The following is a 26,974-nucleotide window of genomic DNA, read 5'->3' as shown; positions in this document are numbered from 1 at the left end:
CAGCAGAATTGGGAAGAAAGGGGATTTAAGTGACTTTGAACATGGGCATAGTTGTTGGTGCCAGATGGGCTGGTCTGAGTATTTAAAAAACTGCTGATCTACTGTAATTTTCACACACAACCATCTCTAGGGTTTACAGAGAATGGTCAGAAAAAGAGAAAATATCCAGTGAGCAGCAGATGAGTGGACGAAAAAATGCCTTGTTGATGTCAGAGGTCAGAGGAGAATGGGCAGACTGGTTCAAGATGATAGAAAGGCAAAAGTATCTCAAATAACCCCTCATTACAACCAAGGTATGCAGAATACCTTCTCTAAATGCACAAGATGTCGAACCTTGAAGCAGATGGGCTACAGCAGCAGAAGATCACACCGGGTGCCACTCCTGTCAGCTAAGAACACTAAACTGTGGCTACAATTCGCACAGGCTCACCAAAACTGGACAATAGAAGATTGGAAAAACATTGCCTGGTCTAATGAGTCTCGATTTCAACTGCGACATTCAGATGGTAGGGTCAGAATTTGGCGTAAACAACATGAAATCTGGATCCATCCTGCCTTCAGGCTGGTGGTGGTGGTGTAATGGTGTGGCGGATATTTTCTTGGCCCACTTTGGGCCCCTTAGTACCAACTGTATTGTTGCTGACCATGTCCATCCCTTTATGACAACAGTGTACTCATCTTCTGATGGCTACTTCCAGCAAGATATTGTATCATGTCACAAAGCTCAAATCATCTCAAATTGGTTTCTTGAACATTGACAATGAGTTCAATGTACTCCAATAGCCTCCACAATCCCCAAATCTGAATCCAATAGTGTACCTTTGGGATTTGGTGGAAAGGGAGATCCGCATCATGGATGTACAGCCAACAAATCTGCAACAACTGCGTGATGCGATCATGTCAATATAGACCAAAATTTCTGAGGAATGTTTCCAAAACCCTGTTGTATCTATGCCACAAAGAATTAAGACAGTTCTGAAGGCAAAAGTGGGTCCAACCCGGTACTAGCAAGGTGTACCTAATAAATTGGCCGGTGAGTGTATATTGTACCAAAATACCATCAGATATATGTAGAGATATTTATTTATGAATAAATAGAACAAATTCATCTATTTGATGAACATTGTAATGTGAAATATTCAGGGGCACTTGAGAATATGCAATAATTTTTGCGAGCGAGTAAGGCATTAGTTCCCCCCCCCACACACTATTTTTGCTCTATTGACTTCTATGGGGGAATAGGTTATCGCATGTGCAATATTCTAAGTTCGGCTTTTGGCACTCATCAGGTTAGCGCACAAGCAAAAACAGTTTACTTTCAACTAATAATCAGAGCACAACCTGACTTGTGCAAAAAGCTTACTTCTAGCGCAGTTAAAGCTCAAGCGGGAGCATTAATTTCCCCTCCACTTGTAATCCGGCCCAAAATTGGGAGATGGGAAGGAAAATTCATATATAGATTAAACATCAGTGTACAAACAAAATTAGGGACGTGCAGTCAGTGGAGGCAGGTGAGGCAGTGCTTCACCTGCCATATAGACAAAGATTTTTTTTGTTAATTAATAAAACATTTTAAAAAAAATGGGCATGTTAAGCTATGGAAAGAAGCAGTGAGCAAGACTGCTTCTCTCCATTGCGCAACATGCTCACTGATTTGAAAATGACTTGCGAGGACAAGTGCCTCCACTGGTGGTTGGAACCCCAGTGCGGCCACTTTGTTCCCAATAGAGGCCGTTCTCATAGCGGCCTCTTGGATTGGGAGCCAATCAGTGCTGGAGAACATGACCGGAGTTGACATCACACACTGCTGCACTCTCAGCTAGTCAGTCAGATAGCATGCTGTTGCTGTTGTGGTAGAGGCTGCTAGCTGACAATCTCCCCAGTCGGCTGGTCAGTGACACATCCTTGCTGGTGCAACATTGAGGATGTCATGACCTGGTCTTTTACTGCAGGGGAATCTGACTTCCTGAACCTCCCTCTAGTCTGGCTATAATGGAATTTGGCACTCTGACCCCCCTATACACTGATCTGTGCGACGCGCTGTCTACAAGGCCAATAAACTTACTATTCCGCTGAGATTATGAAGACTATGGAGGCAGATGGCAGTGCAGCATCCCACTGCCTGACCGCTCAGGATCCAGGTGTGTTATTAATTTTGCTTGCAGAATCATGAAAATGTAATATGGACTAGGCTGTGAATATAAGTTAACTATTACTGAGAGAGGATCATTCAACATATTTTTAGAAGGGTTAGAAAAACAAACACAGAATAATCAAATCTATCTATCTATCTATCTATCTATCATCTATATATATATGTCAGTGCCTCACCAGCCACTGACCTCACTGCACGTCACACCCTTTACAGATTATTTTATTAGAGTGTATCATATTCTTAAACTAAAAGGCATGTTTATCTCAAAGCACACTTACTTCCAACTTTAATTAATCACAACCTGCTTGTTTTGCATCTCAAAGCCTATAAGTTGCTCCTGCTGCTATAATAGTCTATTTAAAAGAATGCCATTGGCTGCGACTAATATTGGCATCGGACCACTCTGTAGGGAATACAGTTGTGTCTTCTGACCTGGGTCCTGTACTTGATTTATACACGTGATATATAACTAGAAGACTATGGAGGCTAAATTACTATTAGGTTATAGTTTTGTAAATCACCTTATGCAAAATCCAGGAATCAGATTCCCTAAACTAAACAGCTCCCTAGTTTCTTCATCTTTAAAGGTATACTAAACCCAATTTTTTTTCTTTAATGATTCAGATAGATCACACAATTTTAAGCAACTTTCTAATTTACTCCTACTTTAATTTTTTCTTTGTTCTCTTATTATCTTTATTTAAAAAGCAGGAATGTAAAGCTTAGGAGATAGCCCATTTTTGCTTCAGAACCTGGGTTATGCTTGCTTATTGGTTTGCTAAATGTAGCCACCAATAAGCAAGCGCTATCCAGGGTGCTAAACCTAAAATGGGCTGGCTGCTAAGCTTTACATTGCTGCTTTTTAAATAAAAATAGCAAGAGAATGAAGATAAATTGATTATAGGAGTAAATTAGAAAGTTGTTTAAAATTGCAGGCTCTAATCTGAATCATGAAAGAAAAAATTTGGTTTTAGTATCCCTTTAACCTTCAGCATGCAAAGGATAGTATATTATTGTTTTCTGGATTCCATCGCCTGTGTGAGGGATGACATTGTGTTTGCTGGCCATACTGGGGTGGATATATATACTGATATGGAATGAGGATAGTCTTAGGTCTCCTGGGCTGGCGAGATTCTTAAAGAATATTCGCCACTATTTCTATTTTCCTGGTGGAATGATCTAAAGCCACTTTGTCTCGCTACTGTATTTTCGTATGGCTAGGAGATGCATACACTACAAAAGTGCACAATAAAATTAGTATTATAAAAATCTTACAAAACGCATAATTGAACCATTGTATCATTGTATTCTCAAGATACATAAAAAATTCTTTACCAAAAATTGGATTTTATAAAAAAACATAAAATTTGTATGCACATTACACAGGAATAAATCATATTACATATGCACAGCTTAAATCATAATTTAAAAATGTAAACTTATAAGTAAAAAATACAAAGCATCATTGTTGTTTTTCATAAAATGGACTGAACATGGGCATTCCAGGGAGTTTATGAAATTGTCTCTCTAATCCCAGGGTAATGCTGTAAAGATTTACGCACTAGAGCTCTCACATTTTTTTTCTAACAAACTAAAAATGTGGAAAGCTTTTCTCAAAACGCTCAAAATTCTTATAACCCTAATAGAAAAACACATGCATACAAAAATATTGCAATTGTAAGATGCTACACACAGAAAGCAGCGTAATGTGATTTATATTGGCTGCAGGATTTCATTTTTACAGTGCACCCCCTGCTCACTGCTAATTTTGCTCCACAGAGTGAAGTGTCCCTTTTTAGCAAGTTCCATTACTTTCAATAGAAGACATCTCGCCTGTCGCAGATACTGACCCTTTTTTATGTTAATTTCACCAAAGGAAACCCTGTGAAAGTCGGCATTAAAAAAACACGTATGATCTGTTGAAGTAAAGATCATTGGATCCTTAGTGATGTGGAGGAGGCTTTTACAAAACCTATATTTCAGCTTCATGCCTCATTAGAATCCGAATTTGCAAGAGCATAATGTTTAGCCTTCAAAGATGCAGCTGTCTGCCACAAAGTTAGATGATCTGCTACAGCAGCCAAACTCCTATTCTGGCTGGAGGGCTATTATAGATCTCCTATTCTCTCTGTCATGCTAGTAAAATATACTATTTGTTTTTCAAAACCAGAGAGTGCTTATTGTGACGGATACCCCGGCTACCCCAACTGGGTAGCTCTGCCAAACGGGTGCTGCTTCCTCCCTGCTGACTGCAGCTATGTAGCTGGCAAGTGACCACAGCCTGTAGCCACCCCTGATGCCCGACATCACCAGTATTCAGGGTCCCACCCTGTGGCAGACTCCAGCTACCCCGATTAGGTAGCTCTGCCAGAGGGTCCTTCCTATACCTGAGTGACAACAGGGAGATTAGGGAAAAATAGAGGATTTGTGGCATTTAAGCCAGTGTTGAATTAAACTCTAATTTATCAAATATATATTGCAGTTAAAAATTAACACTTTATTGAACAAATATGCAATAGACAGGACAACATTTCTAACACCAATGAGGAGTATTATGGAGATGGGTATTTCCAGCTTCCACTCCCCTGTCTATTGCATATTTTTTCAATAAAGTGTTAATTTTTAACTGCAATATATATTTTATTACCTGACAACAGGCTGCTATGTAGTGAGGAAAAGTGATTTTAGCAGGTCTCACCCAAATAACTAGACCACTAGCATTCAGGTGAAAACAAGAACTGATTTTATTGGAAAACACACACTCCTTTTATACACACAGCTCATCTTGATAAGACACTGGACAATCCCACAATTTTCCCGCCATTTCCACCCCTTCAGACAGGCTGGCACCGGCCATAGCAGCCACAGTCCCTCAGAATCCCAGTACACAGGGGTGGCAGTTTCAGGGTGATCCCGGTGAAGTGGTGGCACTTCCAGGGTGTCATAAATATTGGGGTGTAAGGGTGTCCAAAACCCAAAGTTCCCAAAGTAGCTCCCCTCAGGCAATTCCACCACCTCTTCTCCTACCTAGGAGCTGCAAATCCCCAAAAGAGCGGAGCTCTGGGACAAAGGGCCGCTGGAATGACCAGGGTTAGAGTTAGCAGGTGTCCTACTGTTCTGTGGCAGATATGGAGTTCCAGGAGCCTGGCCAGCCTGAGAGGGGTTAGGCGGGTGTCTGTTGTGAGGCGGCTGACCGGGAGATCCAGGAGCCCGGCCAGCCTAGAAGGGTTTTTCCGGTCAGAGGCCAGCTCTTCTCTGACAAAGTACTTGGGACAAAAACAAGCAACCAAAAGCTTCCAGAGACCGCGGTTGCTCTGAGAAGCCCAAAACCATTTAGAAACAACATGAGGTAGTAAGGGGGTGTGGGTTAGCCTTGGGGGTCTCATATCTGTGACACTTATTTCTTGCTAATATGGTGTCACTGGATTACCTTAGAAGCGGAATAATCGGCCAGACGGAACTTCCTGTTGGAGGAGGGGCATGCAGGTAGCTGCAGGTAGCTGCAGGTGTCTTGGAAGCCCCACGCCTCAAGGTGAGGCCTAATCCACCACCAACATATGCATTTTTGCCCTTGGCCGTTTATAGGCTTGGGCATTAGGATTTCGATCCTGCATGGGAAGTCTGGACTTTAGCCGAAGGGTGCACGCTGGCTAGTGCACACCGTTTCTACATAAGCTCACAGGTGTGGTAACAAGTAGCCCTGGGATAAAGCGCTTAAAGTTTCCTGGGACCTACTATTTGCTAAAGTCCAGTGTATGGAGGGCTGCCAGATTATTACGGCTACTTACCGGACATCTACCCACGAATGACTAAGAGGTACCTGGCTTACCTATAACAGAGGGGCGATTAACAGAAGCGGTGCCAGCGCTGTCCCACAGATGAGTCGGCTGTATTGCGGAGCCTAGTGAACAGAGTTTTGTCTTATCGCCTACCTGGTTGGGTGTACTATACAAATAAGTTGTACTTCTTCTGTTCCCGGGAGGTTTGAGGACAACGCTGAGCACGCTGAAAGAGGCGCGGCTCCCTAGCTCACCTGGATGGGCCAGTATCGCAAGCGGCAGTGTCCCTCCCCCTGGATGAGAGGGAAACACAGCTGAGTACTTTGGAAAGAATCGGGGCCGCTGGAGTGGGGCATAACGCAAGTGGATCCATCTTTTCCAGCAGGAGAAGCCGCAAGTAGCCGCAAATAGTTCCGTGTACGCCGGACCTGGTTACCGCATAGCTAAAGCCTCCTCCTACAAGCCCATACGCTGAAAGGTCCCTGGGACGACTAATTGGATCGTAACACTCATTGGCCCCGGCGGCTGGCGGACTGCCACGCCGTGGAGGGGACTCTCTTCCCGGTCATCAAAGCGGCAGATTTCTGCCTCAAACAGTTTATCTACAGCTTGGGAAAGGTTAAGTGTGCAGAGCCGCTGCCGAGGCTTACGACTCCTGTGATGAGGTACTGTATTTGTATATAACTGCTTGCTCCCCGCTGGTTGCAGAAGGACACTTTGAACCATTATATTTGTTTGGTTTTCCTTGGTGGGTTATCTATTGCCATATTACTGTACGAGGAGCATAAGACTTTCTTGGAGTTCATATACAAACAGCTGCCTTTTTACTGACAGTCTTAACCCCAGTCTTACATTCTGGCTTTCTAGCAACCTGCTCGTACATAAGTTTCTCCCTATGCTGTTGGGTATAACATATATCTAAGGACTCCATCACTAATAAGCTGCATGTGCTATACCCCAGCAGGCTGCTTTCATATAAGTTCTTACGTTGTATTATGTACTTGCAGAGTTTACCAAGATGACATTTATATGCTATATCTAACTTGGTATACATTGCCATCTTATTTTGTTCATTTGTGCTAAGTTTAAAACAACAATTCTTCTTTTTTTTTTTCTTTTCTTTTCTCTTTTTTTTTTTTCTTTTTTCTTTTTTTGTATTGTTGTGTTGCATTCAACGTTACTTAGTTTTATCTTAACTGAATTAACCTTTCTAGTCACATATTTTTACCTGTTTTACACTGAATTTTCTTTATGAACCTTCCTGTAGTTTTCTTTGGGTCAAATGTGAATTTAGGTGATTACACTTTAGATATAGTTTAAAACTAGGGAATTTGCTGAGAAAGGGTTTCACTTTAGATTAAGTTAAAAGATTCAGGGGATACATTAAATTAAAACAGTTACTTGGAATAGAAGTATAAGCACTTTATTACTTTGGAGCACACTCTGTTGGACTCTTTTTTGAGTTAAAATAATACAACAGAAGCGTAAGCACTTTAAGAGATATTGGTTCTAGGTTCTTTGCCTCTATGGAGTTTGTTCTGAGGCGGAACTATTATATATAATAGAGGTAAATGTATTAAGGAAACAACACCACGTAATTTTTTTTTTTTTTTTTTTTCCGCTTTAATAATAGTTAAATTAACACTAAGTATTAAAGACTTACTTGCATGATAGATAACACCTTGAGATAGCCCTGTTAGAGCAACACAAGCACGAATTGCTGATATACAGTTATCACAGGGAATACTTTCCTGCGCTGTTAGACGTATAATACTTTTTTTTTTTTTTTTTTTTTTCTCTCTCCCTTGACATATTATAGTCTATTTAGGAATACGCCTAGTCCATGGACAGATATTTGCATCAAAGAGGCTCTCCTTCCAATATGCCTCCTAAATCAAAAGAAAAAAAAGGGAGTAGCAGGAATCTGGATTCTAGCATAGTCTCCCCTCAAGACAAGGGGCCTTTTAACCCCCCTTCTAATAACATGGCAGAATTTGCAGCCGAAGTAGCTAAAATTTTGATGCCCCAATTTGACCTGATCAAACAGGAGATTAGAAATGAGATATCTAATCTCACTATAGAGGTTAGGCAATTCTCATCCAGAATGGATGAAATTGAGAATAGAATCTCGGACCTGGAAGACAGGTTCAATGTATTGGATCCAGCTATAGATACTTATGGTAAAACTATTACATCTTTACAAGCAAAGATCGAGGACCTTGAGGACCGCTCAAGGCGTAATAATTTAAAAGTGATTGGGCTTCCCGAAACCCCTGAGTTTCAGGATCTAATGACCTTTGTCTCATCTACATTACCTCAGGCTCTGCAGATTCCAGCTCCTGCTACCCCCTTCCAGATTGAAAGAGTTCACAGGATAGGTCAGCGTCGTGAGCATAGTGAGTCCCAGAGACCTAGGCCTGTGATCTTTAAATTTGTGAACTTTCAGGATAAAATGCTATATCTCCGACATTACAGGCAATGTAACCCTTTCACTTTAGGCCAACATAAGCTGTTGATGTTTCAGGACTTTTCCTCTGAAACCATGGCAAAGAGAAGGGATATGTCTTTCTTTTATGGTAGACTCCAGAGGGAAAAATACAATATTAAGCTCCTGTACCCTGCAAAATTAGTGGTACTGAAAGAAGGCACTACATATACACTGAACAATGTGATGGAAGCTGAAGCTTTCTGTAGAGAATCAGGGATACCCTAGTATGTATTATTTATTGTTGGACAGGGTTCCATGATCCTTAAGTCTGTGTATTGCTGTCTAGGTATTACATAAGCGCTAGTTATGAGAAATAAGAGTCAGTTTGGTTGTTTTATATTTTCTGAAAGGTCTTGGAATTTAAGACAGAAATGGTATAATTGGTATAAATGGGGTGTGTGTTGTTCGCCTTCTTTTTTTTTTTTTTTTTTTTTTTTTCTTTCTCTCTCTCCTCTTTCTCCCTCTCTCTCGCCGTCTCGCTGGTCCCTTTCCTCTCTCCACACCTAAGGGTCTGCCGCCCTCTACGTCGGGCTCTTCCCCCGACTGCCGAGAGTGTATATATAATGAGCCTATTTGGATATATATCTATGGATTTAGAGACAAATAGTTTCCCTGATGAGTAAACTCAACCTACTATCTTGGAATATTGGCGGCATTAACTCCCCAATTAAAAGGAAAACTATAATAAAACACCTGGGTAAATTTAACCCTGATATAGTTTTCCTACAGGAGCTTCATCTCAATGCTCTTGAAATCCCTAAATTGAAATCCAAATGGGTGGGTGAAGTTTGGGCAGCCCCTTTCACATCCAGGAAGAGGGGGGTGGCCATTTTAGTGAATCGGAAGTTGGAATATCAGGTGATTAACACCGTTGCTGATCCTGAGGGCAGATTCTTAATCGTGGAATTAGAAATCAAACATACAAAATATATATTGTGCAATATATACGGTCCCAATCAAATTGATCGCAAATTTTGGTCTGTACTCTCTGTTAAACTACATAACTATATTGGGTCCAATCTAATTATCGGGGGAGACCTAAATTTAATGGCAGACCCTCTGTTAGATAGCTCAAACAAAAAGGCCCTAAAAAATAGGGATCGGAAATCCCGGACCTTACATAAATTTTGTACCAATCTGGGTCTGGTTGACATATGGAGGGTTCAGAACCCGGATGCCCAAGACTATACTTGTGTATCTCAAGTCCAGCAGTCCTTTTCAAGGATCGATTATTTTTTAATTTCTGAATCCCTGCTTAACTGGAACTGGGTGTCCAGAATTGAGGATATTGTCATTTCCGATCACGCCGTGATCGGGTTGAGGTGTGATATGACCTGTGAATATCGAGGTAAGAATCATATATATTTTCCTAAGTACCTGAGCAACAATATCAAGTTTCAGAACCAATTACGCTTAAAATGGGATGAATACTATAATAATAATTACAGTTATATAGATAAGATCGAAGTGTTCTGGGAGGCTTCTAAGGCCGTTTTACGAGGGGAAATTAAATCATACTCCCTACACTTAAAAAAAAAGTGGAGCCTAGCAACTAGACAACTTGCTAATCGGGTTAAGAATGCATATAGGGCTTATATTATAAACCACACTAAAGTTTGTTGGGATGCATATATGACCGCAAAAACTCTCCGTGACACACATATTAAACAAAGTAGCGTTCAGGAAGAAATGAGATTGAGAGCAATGTACGGAGGCTTTATAGGTAGATCAGCGAAATTCCTGGCCAGAATTACCAAATCTTCCCACAGACACCCAATATCTGCTATTAAACAGGGAGACATGAGATATACCAAACATACTGACATTGAAAAAGTATTCTTTGACTTTTTTCAAGATTTATACAAAAGAGACTCTATTAACCCCGATAAGAAATTGGCATTCTGGGAAAAGATTAAGATCCCAAGGTTATCCTCTGAGGCCAGAGAAGTGATCAACGCTCCTATTACTGAGGAGGAAATCACAATGGCAATTAAGAATGCGAAAACGAATAAAGCGGCTGGACCCGATGCCCTCCCTATTGAGTACTATAGGATTCTACAGACTCAGGTGACTCCTATATTGAATAAGCTATTTAACTTTTATTTTTCAGAGAACACCAACTGTTCTCCCTCTTTTACAACCGCGAATATCTCATTAATCCTAAAAAAGGGTAAAGACCCGGAATTGCCTAGTTCCTATAGACCGATCTCAGTCCTCAACACCGACTATAAGCTGCTCGCAGCTATAATAGCCTCTCGATTGAAACCATACATGGGTGATTTGATCCATGAGAATCAATCCGGTTTCATGTCGGGCCGGAACCCCGTAAGAAATACAAGAAAACTATTAATCTTGATCGAATCCTTTTGGAGTAGATATAAGTCCCTACGGGCATGTGAAACGGAAGATAAGGCTATTTTAACGATCGACGCGGAGAAAGCATTCGATCGCGTTGACTGGGACTACCTGTTCTCCGCGTTAGATCGGTTCGGACTCCCTGAATATTTTATTAATTATATTCGACTAATCTATAGTACCCCTTCCTCGGCGGTCATCATAAACAATACATCTACCCAACGCTTCGAGTTATCCAGAGGGACTAGACAAGGATGTCCTCTTTCCCCTTTCCTATTTAATCTGAGTGTAGAACCCCTTGCCATCCGATTAAGACAAGAACTGGACGGGATCCTCCTAGCAGATGAAAAGCTAGTGTTGCTTCTATATGCGGATGACCTCCTAATATTCCTTTCCAACCTTAAGGTCACTTTACCCATTTTTCAAGCGATCATCCAAGAATTTGGGGAGATTTCTGGATTTAAGATAAACACCTCAAAATCAGAATTAATGTGGCTATATAGAAATCCCCCTTATTTTTGTAATCATCCCTTCCTCGAGGTCTCCCAGATTACGTATCTTGGCCTTTGTCTATCTAGAAACCCAGAAGAGTGGTATAAGATAAATTATAGGCCCAGCCTGGACTATTGTAGAAGGCAACTAGAGGAATGGACCTCGTTGCCCATATCTTTAACGGCTCGCGTGACCTTAATTAAATCAGTCCTCTTTCCAAAACTTTTTTATATTATGCAGAATATCCCGTGCTTTTTACATAAAAAAGATATTAACATGTATAATAGGGCATGCTCCCAATTTTTATGGAATGGAAAGAGACCACGCATCGCGCCTCATAGGCTTATGAACTCTAAGCTTTCAGCAGGCCTTGCTCTCCCCAATATTCAAACATATAATCTGGTCATTATAGCCAGATTTGCCTTGGACTGGTTAACTGAGAAAGACCAAATCTCCTCGGTTATCTGGGAAAATCAAATGGTGGCCCCGTTCAATTTGAAGGCACTCTTACACTGTCCTCTCACCTCTCTGCCCGCTAATATATTTTATATGACCACCTTTAAGAACGTTATTGTGGCCTGGCAGAGGCTCTGCGTGGAAAACGATTGCTCCCCCTACATATCACAATATTTAACTATATGTGGTAATCCCGAGTTTGGGCCTGGCCTAAACAATCAGATATTCAAAGTATGGGCGTTAAAGGGTCTTCAAAATATGTTCCAACTACAGGACGCAGACGGGTATCCGCGACTGTTCGAAGATATTGCAATACAATTTGACTTACATCCACGCGAATTCTACGCTTACCTCCAAGCTAGACACTATCTTCAAGAGCTATGCTCAAAATACGGGAAAAACTGGTCCCGGGGTGAGTTACAGGCCAAGATCTCTCTGTATGCGGCAGGAATCTAAACAATCTCCCCACTATATCTTCTCATAAATCAGAAAGCGTCAAAGACGCAGATGACTGAGATGGTGGCAATGTGGGAAGCATACTTCCCAGATATAGACGAACAGTCTATTACTGGGAGTTTCCAAATAATTCAACAAAGCTGGGTACCGACCTCCTGGAGAGAGTCACAGATAAAAATTGGCCTTAAAAGATATCTTACTCCTGCTGTTCTCTCCAAATGGTATAAATCTAGAGTTCTTTGCTCGAGATGTTCCTCATTAAGTGCAGACCTATTCCATTGTCTGTGGAGGTGCCCTAAAATCTACCAATATTGGAAGAAAATATCCTACTGGATGATGGTAACTCTAAAATTGGATCATAAACTATCTCCAATGGATGTATTCTTCCTGGTGAAATTCCAGGGAATAACCAAGAATTACAACCTGATAAACACTATAATCCTAACGGCTCGTAATCTTATTTTTAAACGATGGAAAGCTTCTTCCGCACCCACAATGTCACAATTTAAGAATGCTATGAACAACCATTTTATAACTGAGCAATTTAACATTCCATATCCACAAGATAAATACCTGCCTACATTCTTCAAAAAATGGGAAACATTTGTGAGATCTCTTCCCCTTGCACTCCAGAAAAAACTGATTAAACCCCTTAGAGATACAGAGTATGTTATGGTAAACATTCTAGCTGGCCACTTCCCTGGAGAATGGGCAACAGATGCTGGGTGAGGTGATTGGGTGGGGCGGAGAGATGAGAGAGCCGGATATTTCCCCTTTTTTTTTTTTTTCCTCTTCTCTTTTGTGTTTCGTTTATTTGTGTGGTATGGGTGTGTCTGGGAGAAAGTTATTGACTGTAAAATAAGTAAAGATGAAAAATGATCACAAATATATCACAAATGTAACATGTTTTTTAATATTTGACTCACATATGACAAATCCTGGCTGATTGTACAATTCCTGTATTATCTTTATTATAGCATTCACTAATGTAAGGGGGATTTTTTGACCCTTACCTGACACTGATTGTTACTGTCTAAATTTTTATATGGAATAACTTATTCATTGTGATGCACTTTTTATAATTGATTATTGTAACATATTTTCTTTACTATAAATAAAAATTTAAAAAAAAAAAAAAAAAAAAAAAAAAAATTTCTTGCTAATATAAATAAATATATATGTATATATACTGTGTGTGTATGTATATATATATATATATATATATATATATATATATATATATACAACACACAGAAAACCTGGCACTTGAAAGCAGATTCATAGTAATGTTTTAAAGCAAAACTATATGTATATATATATATATATATATATATAAATTATACTATATCCACCAAATCATTGAATGTTAAGCTGTGTTTTTTTAAGTAAGGTGACCAGATTTCCCAGACTCAAATTTGGGACACCTCAGACCCAAAGTTGGAACACCAAAATGTTGAGGAGGTGGTACCATAAGCAAAAAAAAAAAGAAAAGAGAAAGGGACGGAGAGAAAAAGGATGGGTGGGAGAGCGGGACGGAGAGAGGAAGAGAGAAAGAAGGTGACAGAGAGAGTGAGGGGAGAGTGAGGGACGGGAGTTTAAGAGAGAGAGACTGAGTGAGTGAGAGGAGTAAGAGAGAGTAAATAAGAGAGAGTGAGGGAGGGAGGGAGTTAGAGAGAGAGAGGGAGTGAGAGGGAGGCAAAGAGAGAGGAGAGAACTAGAGATATGAGAGGGTGGTTGAGAGAGAAGATGGGAGAGAGAGTGTGAGGGAGTTAGGATGTGTGGAACAGAAATAGAACCACTAAACAAAAAAAGTGCTTTAAAAGCTTTATCTGAATGATAAGCAAAAGAACAGTTGGTAATTCAAATTGAAGATCACAGAAACAGCAAGTGTGAATATAGGCACAAGGGAGAACAATAAAGTCCCATACAAAGTTCTGAATACTTAAGTAGGTTGCGGTAACAGTGGGCACTGATGCTTGAATTGTGTAGTAGAGGGTGAGACTATCACGAGATACAAGGTTGGTACAGCAGGCACAGCTGGTTTAAGGAAAGCTTTCACTGGTATAGACACAGGTAGAGAGAGGACACAGAGGGAGGGAGGGAGGGAGGGATGGAAGAGAGGAAGAGAGGGAGGGAATGGGAAAGAGAGAGAGAGGGAGAGGTAGAGAGAGGACACAGAGGGAGGGAGAGAGGAAGAGAGAGAGGGAATGGGAGGGAGAGAGGTAGAGAGAGGACACAGAGGGAGGGAGGAAGAGAGGGATGGAATGGGAGGGAGATAGAGAGAGAGAGAGAGAGGACACAGAGGGAGGAAGAGAGAGAGAGAGAGGGAATGGGAGGGAGATATATATATATATATATATATATATATATATAGAGAGAGAGAGAGAGAGAGAGAGGACACAAAGGGAGGGAGGAAGAGAGAGAGAGGGAATGGGAGGGAGAGAGAGGACACAGAGAGAGGGAGGAAGAGAGAGAGAGAGGGAATGGGAGGGAGAGAGAGAGAGAGAGAGAGAGAGAGAGAGAGAGAGAGAGAGAGAGAGAGAGAGAGAGAGAGAGAGGACACAAAGGGAAGGAGCGAGGAAGAGAGGGAGGGAATGGGAGGGAGAGAGGTAGAGAGGACACAGAGGGAGGGAGGGATGGAGGGAGGAAGAGAGAGGGAATGGGAGGGAGAGAGGTAGAGAGGATACAGAGGGAGGGAGGAAGAGAGAGGGAATGGGAGGGAGAAAGGTAGAGAGGGGACACAGAGGGAGGAAGAGAGAGAGAGATAGAATGGGAGGGAGATAGAGAGAGAGAGAGGACACAAAGGGAGGGAGGGAGGGAGGTAGAGAGAGGGAGAGGTAGAGAGAGGACACAGAGGGAGGGAGGAAGAGGACACAAAGGGGTTAGAAAGGAAATGAGTAGAGAGTACACAGGGGGAAAGAATACACAGAAGTTGGAGAGAGAACATAGGAGTAGAGTAGCACAAAAATAATTAGACTTATGCACATACCTCTGAGAGTTCGAGTCCAGGACAGTCCTAACACCATGTGGAGCACCACCTCATATGTGCGCTCTTCAACTGCGTGCTACTTTGCTTCTAGAGTTCTCGCTCTATGTATTTCTCTGAACTCGGCAGGCCATCCCACTGGAAAAATTTTCATTTAAAAAAATAATAACTTTAAACTATACTTACATCCCACAGTGGCCAGCCATACAATAGTGCGGCCAGCTGTAGGGTACTAATTTAGGACAATTTAGGGACGAAGATTAAAATAGAGCATTTTCTTTTAGCACTTAGAGTAAAAAAAATATGAACAGTTTAAATGGACACGAACCCCAATTTTTTTCTTTCAGGATTCAGATAGAGCTTACAATTGTAATAACTTTCCAATTTAGTTCTGGTATCACATTTTCTTCATTCTTTTGGTATTATTTATTGAAAATCATATGCAGGTAGGCTCAGGAGCAGCAATGCACTACTAGGAGCTAGCTGCTGATTAATGGCTGAACATAGATGCCTCTTGTCATTGGCTCACCATATATGTTCAGCTAGCTCCAGATGTACATTGTTGCTCCTTTAACAAAGGATACCATGAAAATGAAGAAAATTTGATGATAAAGTAAATTGGAAAGTTGTTTAACATTGTATGCTCTATCTGAATCCTAAAAGCAAAATTCGGGGTTTCATGTCCTTTTTAAAGTGATGTTAAAGTCTTGTCACAGTGATAAAAATGTATAAACTTACATTCTACTTCTTTTTTTTTTTTAAGACAAAATGTTTATTGAGGTTACGACAGATATAAGTATACAGTGGTAAGACATATTTCGGTAAGTACATTCTACTTCTTTTTAATTACCCCTACACCACCTCTCAGGAAGAGGGACTGGGAGGTGCAGCCAATAAGAACGACAACACTATTTATTACTACTGCACCATGTCTCTAGGGGTGCTGCTAGCCTGAAGGATCAGCTTGGGTAGTTGCAGTAACAGCTAGTCCTTCAGGCTAGCAGTAGTACAAAAGGAGTATGTTGCAATAGAAATACATAGGGAAGATTTATCAAGTGGCAAATGCCCCTATTGTTCGCAGGATCGCTCATTTGATTCAACAACTGACATTGATGAAGCAGCGTTTTACACCACTGCTCTCTAAACCCTCTACACCAACTTGGCGAATGAAAATCATTGTGGATGACACTAGGCAAAAGGGATGAACTTCCTGGAGTCATTCTGAAGTAATCCATGACTCCAGAATAGTCATCAGAAGCCATCCTAAAGTATGCCCACAGGCCAAAACATTTAAATGAGAGGACTCTAGAGCAGGTGTCATCAATTGTGGCCCTCCAGAGGTTTTGAAATTACATTTCCCATAATGCTAGGCCAGCTATTTATTTTTGTACGAAAAAGAGCTTGATCACTTTAGGGCAATGCCCTACAAAGACCCCTTTTAAGGGCTATTTGTATTTTTTTTTTTTTTAAATTGTGGTGTTTTTTATTTTGGGGTATTAGAATTAGCATAACTTTTTATTTTTGATCAAATGTAATTGTTATTTTATTTGTAATGTTAGGGTTTGTTATTTTTTGTAATGTTAGGTTATTTAATTTTAATTAGTAATGTAAGATTAGATTTTCTTTACTTTCACAGGTAAGTTTTTATTTTTTAAAAGGTAATGAGTTTTTTTTGGTAAAGGTTAGTTTATTTTTGGGTTAAATTAGGGGGTTAATAGTGTAGTATTAATAGTGAAGTGTTTTACTATGCTTTGGGGGGCTGGCGAGTTTAGAAATTAATAGTGTAGTAGAGACTTTGCGATGTGGGGGGCTGGTGGTTTAGGTGTTAACTTTGTAGAAGCTTACTTTGCAGTGGGGTGTGTGCTAGTTTAGGGGTTAATAGTGTAAAGAAGTAGTTTGCAATGTGGGGGGTGGCAGTTTAGTGCAACTGTTTGATCCAGACAAACTCTTTACGCGTCCTGTAAAGTTTGAGCGGTAAATGCGATTAAGTTTATGTGATCGCATTTACTTTCAACTTTTAATAAGAGTGCATATTACTGCTCTACGCTACCCATATAAAATATGGGGAGTGTAAATTACAGCAAGTTCGCATAAAGGAATTTTTAACAGCACGCCACTTGTAATATGGATTTGAGCATAAAGAACACCACAATCGCTTTTATGCTCCACGCGCCAGGACTCCATTTGTAATCTGGCCCATGGGGGGGTCGATTTATCATAGTGTGAGTGGACATCGATAAATGCTGACAGCATACACTGTCGGCATTTATCATTGCACAAGCATTTCTCGTGAAATGCTTGTGCAATGCCGCCCCCTGCCCATTTGCGGCCAATTGGCCACTAGCAGGGGGTGTTAATAAACCCGATCGTATCCAAACGGGCTGACTGCTGTCCGCCACCTCAGAGGTAGCAGACTAGTTAAGGAGCAGCGGTCTTATAACCGCTGCTTCTTAACTCCTGTTTCCGGTGCCTGAAACAGATGCATATGGGGCTTGAAAAAATCGGCCCCTAGTCTCTCCCACATATTTAGTATCTCACACAGGCCGAGGCAGTGTTAATATATAATTGAAACCAATTGCACTTTGGTCTTACAATCATGAAACTTTGTTTTTGGACATTCTAGCTTTCCTATAATTACAGTATAGAACAACATCTGAAGTGGTAGGTCATTATTAAGTGCTCAGGTCCTCCTGTGACTGGTCAACAAGCTGTTTTCCCATGGCGAGCAATCACAAACAGATAGCATGTGCAGTAGCACAATAATTCATTGCACTTTTATTGTATTATTATGTGCGGCTAATATTGTATAAAGTAAGCTATTAATTTGTTAACCATGGAGAGCTGTTAAAATAGCTCTTGACACGTTACAACTTTCTCACCAAGCCTGTAAGTTGGAAACAGATGAAAGAATTTTCGATCTTGTTTTAATGAAATAAATAGAGCAGGAATTTGAGTTATCAGTTTAAATACCCACTGATCAAGGTAGGGATTAAACTGTGTTGAAAAGCATTAAAGCACCAGCAGAGAAACTTAACAGAACAATGAGGAGCTGGAGGCGTAATGGATTTGTCAAATTTGTTCAGATTAGATTTTTCTTTTCTTTTTTTCTTTTCTTTTTTTGTGGACTATAAATGGAGTTCACAAGTGTTCATTAGCAGACTGGCTGAAGAACCAGTAGATGCATAAAACTTACTTTCTCTGAAATGAGGGGATAAATCTCATCACTTAAAATCCCTTTAAGAAAACTGAAAGGAATATTTAAATCATATTATATGCATCAGAATGTATTTATTATTATTCCAATTGGTCTGCATACAAAATATATTTTTAAATGTTTTTCACAACTGCCATCTTCTTAAAATAATTTGCACGGTTTTGCAGTCCAGGGACACACCCCTAGAAAAATGTTCTTAGGGGACTTGCACCATATTTGGTGCAATTGTATTTCAGTAGCTAAACTCCAACCACCACTTGTCATTATGTTATCACACTATCCATTGTTTTGCAGTTCTTATCATGGGCCTGATGATCTAATGCTCTCTGTTCAGGTGAGGTGATATAAATATGATCCTCCAGCACTGTGAGATCCCTGGTGAAATTCTTAAAAGGCTATATTCCTCCAGGGGGCATTCCCTGCATTTTTGTATGTTTAGGAAAGAGAAGACCAGTGCAATATAGCACTGCATGACATGACAGTTCTGCTGCATTAACACTTTGAGCATATTAAGTTTTATTACATTTAAATTTGCAGTGTATATAGGATTGGGATTTTACAATCTATTATCATGCTTTTACAATTTCTTACAAATTGTGTATATTTATGTCACCAAATAAAGTCCATAAGCAATGGCCCTTATAAAGACGCCCTTGAGGTTGCCGTGGATAGTAAGGTGGCACCAGGATCAGCTCTTCTTGGAACAATCCAGATAGGAGTACTGAAATACAGAAAGAGAAAAAAGCGCTCCAATGGTGCAGATAATCCAACAGGTATCAGGTAACAACAGACCCCTGCATTGTGTTTCCCAGCTAATGGCACTGCTTCCTCAGGCAGATAATAAAAACAAGACCACATTACCAATGTAATATGCAGCTGCTGTGTTCACCTAGTTCTGTGTTGATTACCTGCCTCAATATGTCCCTCCGGTGTCTTTAACCGTTATGATGGTATCATGATTCAAAAAACGTCATTGGTCTTAATTGCTATTAGCCATTTACCTTCCCTTCATGTGAGCCATAAAAGTTTCTCATAGCCTCAACACCCCTCAAACCGCTATGTTCATCCGGACCTTTGTCACCAACATACGCTTGTCACTGCGAGAAAAGTACGGCTACTCCAAATGGACATACTGGCAAACGGGTGAAAGCCCATCAATGGATCTCATGTGGGGATGGAAAAAGAAGGAAACATATCCAACCCTCTTTAGTTGGCCATTCATTACGAGTCCTCTAGTGGTGCCAAGTCAAAGCACTTCAACCGTAATAATCATAAAAGAAAAATACCTGCACTATGTAAAAAGGTATATCAATGGCATAACTTATACACCTATGCAATTAAAATCTAAATATGCTATAAAAAGAGAGACAAAAGCGCTATTAGAATAGAGCATACATGCTTGTGCTAAATATAATGCAATTTAATAAGGAATAAATACATATTGATCCATAATGAGTAGAACCATAATTTGTGTATTGATGACGATATAGCTACAAAAAGTATACACACTGATATATCTCAGATTAAAAAGCTGCCAGATCTATGTTTTCATTGAGACCTTCTGGGGACAAAGTTCTTAATTTCCAGATCCAATAGGTCTCTCTCTGATGAAGTCTGATAAAATGATTATAGTATATAGATTTGGGAATAAATTCAATGGGTATTATCTTATAAATCTCCTCTTTCCATTCATGTTTTTGTGTGCTGTGGCAAGAAATACACTGTTTGTCAAACTTGTTGTTAATATTCCTTAGGTGCTCCCCCCATCTAGTTCTATGGATCCTGCTAGTACAGCCACAGTATTTCCCCTGTGTCTAAATGTAGCCACCAATCAGCAAGTGCTACCAAGGTGATTAAGAAAAAATGGGCCGGCTCCTAAGATTACATTCAAATAAAGATACCCAGAGAACAAAAAAAATTGATAATAGGAGAAAATTAGAAATTAGAAAGTTGCTAAAAATTGCATGCTCTATCTGAATCATGAAAGTTTAATTTTCACTAGACTATCCCTTTAAATGAAATAATACTGGCTCCCAGTCTGAAGTGTAAAATAATATAAAATACAAAGCACAAAGTGTAAGTGTAACACAATTCTCATATCATGAAGTGTTTTTTTGCACTTGGCTTGTCTCACCTTCAGATACAGAAATTAGAGATTTTGCAGTGCTGGAGAGTTCCACCCCTTTTGTTTGAGCATTTAGTGCAGTGGTCTCAAAGTACCGGCCCAGGGGCCATATTCAGTTAGTGAGTTCAGCTCCTGTGAGGTCTGCACTACAATTTCTCTCCAAGCAGGAAAATCTTTGATCATCAATCTGAAGTTTGGTTTGTTCTCAGGATTGGAAAACTCTTGATTTTCAGATTTAAATTACTTGAAAAGAGTGTAAAATAAATATTAATTAATCATATTATGAGGGAATACATTTTTAAAATGTAATGTCCAAAGTGTCAGGATGTCTGTGAGTGTTATTAAATAATATATAGATATAATATATATATATATATATATATATCTATATCTATATATATATATATATATATATATATATATATATATATATATATATATATATATATATAAAATTTATACATGATAAGACCAAATAGTTCATTATATATTAAACTAGTTTGCATCAGTCTTATTACTATAAATTGCAGTTCTCTCAGTCAGATGGTCTTGGCTGGGTAACACCCCCCCCCCCCCTTGCTGTGGTTAGATACACATTGTAAGGCAATATGTCCCAATTATCCACTTCTAAGGAGCACTGTACAAAGAGTTTTCTAATCTGAAAGAACAGTCGCTCAGTCTGAACTGATAATGGAATATACAAACACACTCAAAGGAGATAGCCCTTACCATCTAAGTGTTAAAGGGACAATCTAGTCTAAAATAAACTTTCATGATTCAGATAGGGCATGTAATTATAAACTATTTTCCAATTTACTTTTATCATCAATTTTCCTTTGTTCTCTTGGTATTCTTAATTGAATGCTAAACCTGGAGGTTCATATGCTAATTTCTTAGACCGTGAAGTCCACCGCTTTTGTGAATGCATTTTGACAGTTTTTCACCACTAGAGGGTGTTAGTTCATGTGTGTCATATACAAAACACTGTGCTCACGCACATGGAGTTACCTATGAGCCAGCACTGATTGGTTAAATTGCAAGTCTGTCAAAAGAACTAAAATAAAGTGGCAGTTTGCAGAAGCTTAGATACAAGATAATTACAGAGGTAAAAAGTGTATTTATATAACTATGTTGTTTATGCAAAACTAGGGAATGGGTAATAAAGGGAGAATCTATCTTTTAAAACAATATCAATTCTGGTGTAGACTGTCCCTTTAAGTGTCCCCTAATGAGTTTCAAACACAGGAAGCTCAGATGTACGTCTCAATGGAAAATAGCAGGCGAAAGCAGAAACACATGTTGCATTGTAACTTTGAAATTAATTCTTAAAGTACAACTTATGTTTAAATTTCAGTAAGATATACCTCAGTATTGTATAAAAATGTATATATCCATGGATCTGAGAAATGCATTTCATGTTTGTAATAAATTAAATGAATAACTGCATTGGTATATATAAATGTTTAAGTATTTCAAAATAAATACATTTTTCTTTTTTTTCCAGAAATCTGATGTGAAGATGAGGTTTCTAAATTAGATACTATAAGCTAATATATACATGCATAGATGTTTAGCCCATGTCTTAAACACTGTTGAGACATGTATTAATATATAACTATAATACTCATGTATATCTATTATATAAGATGTGACTAGAAAATTAAATATGTACCAGTATATCAAATGAGCTGATATACAGAATAAGTCAGATAGACATATGTATTTTATTGATTGATACTACTGGTCCCACATAAAAATGCAACTTTAAAGGCATGTTCTAAAATATGATAAGTGGTATACTCATGTTTGGTGCCTATGAATGCATGCTAGAATATATTAGATGGGACAGATATATGACCAGACAGGTTTATTAATATAAAAAATAGTGTATTTGATAAACATTTTCTTTTAGATATTTAAACTGCAGCAATATTTGATGGTAAAACTGCATTTCTGGTTATCTGTTGCCACCTATAGTTAAAAAATGGTATTACAACCAAAAGACATTTGGCTGCTCAGGGAGGCGTTTCTGAAAATAACCTATGAGATGTTCAGATCCAAGGGCCAATGAGGGACAAGCATCGATAAGGGCCTATCCAATTCTGTGGGAATGATTAGAGAAAAGGAGGAGGGATTCTTTATTTTGAATAAAAAAAAACCACACACAGTAGACAAGGGACAGACAGACTCAAAGAAGCATACGTTTTGAAAAGGAAAATACACAGGCTTTGGGCAAAGTATATTCTCTGCCTTTTTGGGACACTTTCTTGAATAAAGGAAGATAACAATTTTGAGGCCTGTACCTTTGCGCATAGTGGATAAATCCTTCTTTGATGACCCACAAGAAGAAACTGAACAGTCATTTGGTTATTTTGTAAAGTATAAGCTAAATATATACTGTATATAATATTTTAATCAAAGGTATTCTAAAATTATAGTTATATCGTAGATGTGATTTAAAAGGAGAATTTATTTTTATATTTAATATTAATTAGACCAAGGGTAGTAAGTATACTGGTATTAAATATTAATGTTTAGAAAGAATTTTGTATTTTAATATCATAAATTAATTACAGTTATTGCTATACATATATTTTAGAATTTGCCTAATTGTAGCTAAATAAGAGGTCATTTCAGGTCAGACATATTGGCATATAAATTGGCTGTTTGCATTAATAATATATACAATTTCTGATGTCTCTAATTGAATATATATAGAATCATTTGTGGGCTAAATAACTTAATTATACTTGTCTGAAAGTTATCTTAAATCTATTGAGACCCAGTAAGATTTGTGTGAAGTATCTTGTTTATCTAAACACTGTGAAGTTATGGTCCATATTCTGGTATTTTATTGTAATATTTTAATGTGATTCATTGTGAGTAAGGTTAATTTTAAAACGTATATTTTTATGATCTGTTGTATAGAATATTATAACGGAATAAGCATGTATAGTTGATTTAAAGCTAGTCTCTACTTAATATATTTCAATGTGTTTATAAATTTAACTAATCTCAAGAATTTAGGAATAAATATTAATTTCAATTGTTTCGTATATACATTTTTATTGGAGGTTATTTTAAAGAATAATATAAATAAATTTATAACCCTGGTATATACTGACAAAAGGTATAGAAGAGATGCATTAACTGCACTAATAAAGATCACTTATCATCCTCGCTGCAATTTATAAAACATGCATACAATTTTAAAATACAGGAATCCCTCTACTGTGAATTTATTTTTTAAAATGGGTTTAAACATTAAAAGGGCCATTATAGTGTTAAAATGATATGCTCTAATCCTAACACTAATGACAATATAATGGTATGTGTTTAACACCCGCAATGGAGTTAATCACTTAAAGGGATACTAAATCCAATTTTAAGCAACTTTCTAATTTACTCCTATTATCAATTTTACTTCATTATCTTGCTATCTTTATTTAAAAAGCAGGAATGTAAAGCATAAGAGCGACCCATTTTTGGTCAGAACCAGGGTTATGCTTGTTAATTGGTGGCTATATGTCAGCCACCAATAAGCAAGGGCTATTCATGTTGCTGAACCCAAAATGGGTCGGCTCCTACGTTCTTCCAGGCAGCGACTTTTTCTATCTTTATCTAGGACCAAGGTAACGAGGAGCGGAGGTGACCGCGGAACAGGACCGGCGACCGCGGAGCCATCCAGCTTGGAGATCCTCTTCGTATGATCACCGCCACACACTGAAGATTGAATGCAAGGTACCCATTTTATATTTGGGGTACCTTGCATACCTAATGGCTGAAATTTGTAGTAGTATGTGAGCTACTGAAATCCTATTGTCTGTTATATTTGATAATGTGGTTTATTTTTTTCTGTAATGTTAGACTTTTTAATTTTTTGTAATTTTAGATTAATTTAATTTAATCTTAGGTTGTTTTTTTAAGTAATGTTAATTTTTTTGTTTTAATTGTAACTTAGTATTTTTTTATTTAATGTAATTGGGGTTAATTTAGGGGGTGTTAGGTTAGGGGGCTTAGTAATTAAATTAGTTATTTGCATTGTGGGGGGTTGGCGGTTTAGGGGTTAATAGCTTAATTAGTTTTATTTCGTTGGGGGGGTGGCGGTTTAGGGGTTAATAGCTAAATTAGGTTTAATGCATTGTGGGGGAATGGCCGTTTAGGGGTTAAAGGTTAATTAGTTACTTTGCAATGTATGTGAATGGCGGATTAGGGGTTAATAAATTTATTAGGTAGTTTGCGATGTGTGGGTTGGCGGATTAGGGGTTAATATATTTTATTAGTTATTGCGGTGGGGGATGGCGGTTGACAGGTATATATTGCGCATGCGTTAGGTGTTTGTAAATACTTTCAGGGAGATATGGTGCTCACATATTTAGCGCAAGGCTTGCTGCGCCTGCCTATGTTTGGCGAAGTGAAAATGGAGTAAAATTTCTCCATTTTCGCCACGTAAGTCCTTGCACTAAGTATGTGATACTGACTTGCGACGCGGTTCTATGTTAGTTTATAGGAGTAAAATTAGCGGGCGACGGGTGAAATATACACGCCACATTCATATGCAGCGTCGTATATGTGATATCAATACTAGACTAAAAACAGGCATCGCTGGCTTTTGCGTATATGTAATCTCGCCTATTATTTATAAAATATTTTACCAGGAAAGATACATTGAGATTTCTCTCGTTTTCAAGTATGTCCTGGGTACACAAAACATTGCATTGATACAATGGGTACAATAAAATACAAAACAATAATAATACATGATATATGCACAAAAATTTAACATAGAACAGGTAGGAAATATATAATCAACAATGACAGGTGCATTCTGTTTTGAGATATGTAGAGAAGGATCTCTTAAAGGATATTAGGCATGGGGAAGGTTTGAAAGTGTGCGGGAGGTCGTTCCATAATTGTGGTGCTCTGTAGGAAAAGGAGGATTGAGCTGCTTTCTTTTTGTATTGAGGCAAACTAAATAAGGTGCTGGTACTGGATCGGAGGTTATAGGAGGTGGGAATAACCGGTGAGAGCATACTGCTCAGGTAGGGTGGGAGCTTCCCAGAAAAGCTTTTAAACACAAGGCAGGAAAGATGGAGGGTGCGTCTGGATTCCAGCGTCAGCCAGTTTAGTTCTTTTAGCATGTCACAATGGTGGGTCCTGTAGTTACATTGTAGCACAAAGCGGCAGAACGAGTTATACAATGTATTAAGTTTATTAAGGTGAGTTTGCGGTGCTGGTGCATATACTACATCCCCATAATCCACGATTGGCATCAGCATTTGCTTTACAGTAGGGCTGAGGCAGGATTTGTTTCTGTACAGGGCACCTATTTTTGGATAAAGTTTAGATGCCAGTTTTTCTATATGGAGGCCAAAAGATAGATTGGGGTCTAACAACATACCCAAGTATTTAAAAGAGTGGACTGCGGTCAGTGTGCAATTTGATTTTGTTTTGATGCATAGATGGGAGTTTTGTAATTTGTGTAGTTTATGTCCTGTTCCAAAGATCATTGTGACAGTTTTGACAGTGTTTAGAAAGAGTTTGTTTTTTGAGATCCACTTTTCTACCTCTGTGAACTGGTCTTGGAGTACTGCTTCAAGCTGCGGTAGATCGGAATTGTTTGCATAGATTACCGTGTCATCTGCATACATGTGTACAGTTGAGGATTTGCAGACATTAGGCAGATCATTTATAAACAATGTGAATAGAAGGGGGCCGAGAATGGAACCTTGGGGAACACCTCGCCTATAGTGTAATAGCATCATTAGTTTTAAAATGACATGCTCTAATGAATTACAGCATAATGGCTTTTTTAGGTCAATTACAGGCTGTAAAACCTATTAACTTGGCAACAAGTTTAGTATTTATGGCAAGTACATATTTAGATTTTAATTGATCAGGTGAAATGGTCACTGATTAGCTGTATCCAGGGGTGTATTTTGGCCTAGGTCCAGAGAATGTTGGGTGGGGGGGGCACCACATTTTGAGGAATAGCTCTATAGCATGAGGCCTTCCTACTCTGATGCTCTCCGGATGTTTTATTAGATAACTTTATTACAAATCATTGATCGCTGATTGTCTAATGGTGGTTACATGACACTTCTATGCGCCCCCTATTAGAAATTAGAGTTAAGCATGAGCTAAAATTGTTGGGGATAGAAGATTATGCAGTGCCTAGGGCAGCACTAAAACTAAATGCCCCACTGTCCATTTGCTCACAAGCTGGGGCATTGCTAGCCAATGGCATGTAACTTTTAAAATGCTGTTTATAGAAGAAAAAAAAGTGCTTGCATTGTTTTATGTTTTTTTTTATATGCCTAAAAAATGAGACAACTGTAACAGAAGTTCCTGTCAGGGGCAAGTTATTACTGTATGATGAAATTACCAGATAAGCTTCAGCCAATCCTACTGTGATAGAGTTTTATGTATACTGCGTTCTGTCAAAAGACACAAACAAAACCAGCAAAT

Source organism: Bombina bombina, chromosome 6 (genome assembly GCF_027579735.1).
Source record: "Bombina bombina isolate aBomBom1 chromosome 6, aBomBom1.pri, whole genome shotgun sequence".
Taxonomy (NCBI): Eukaryota; Metazoa; Chordata; class Amphibia; order Anura; family Bombinatoridae; genus Bombina; species Bombina bombina.
This window is presented reverse-complemented; position numbering follows the sequence as displayed.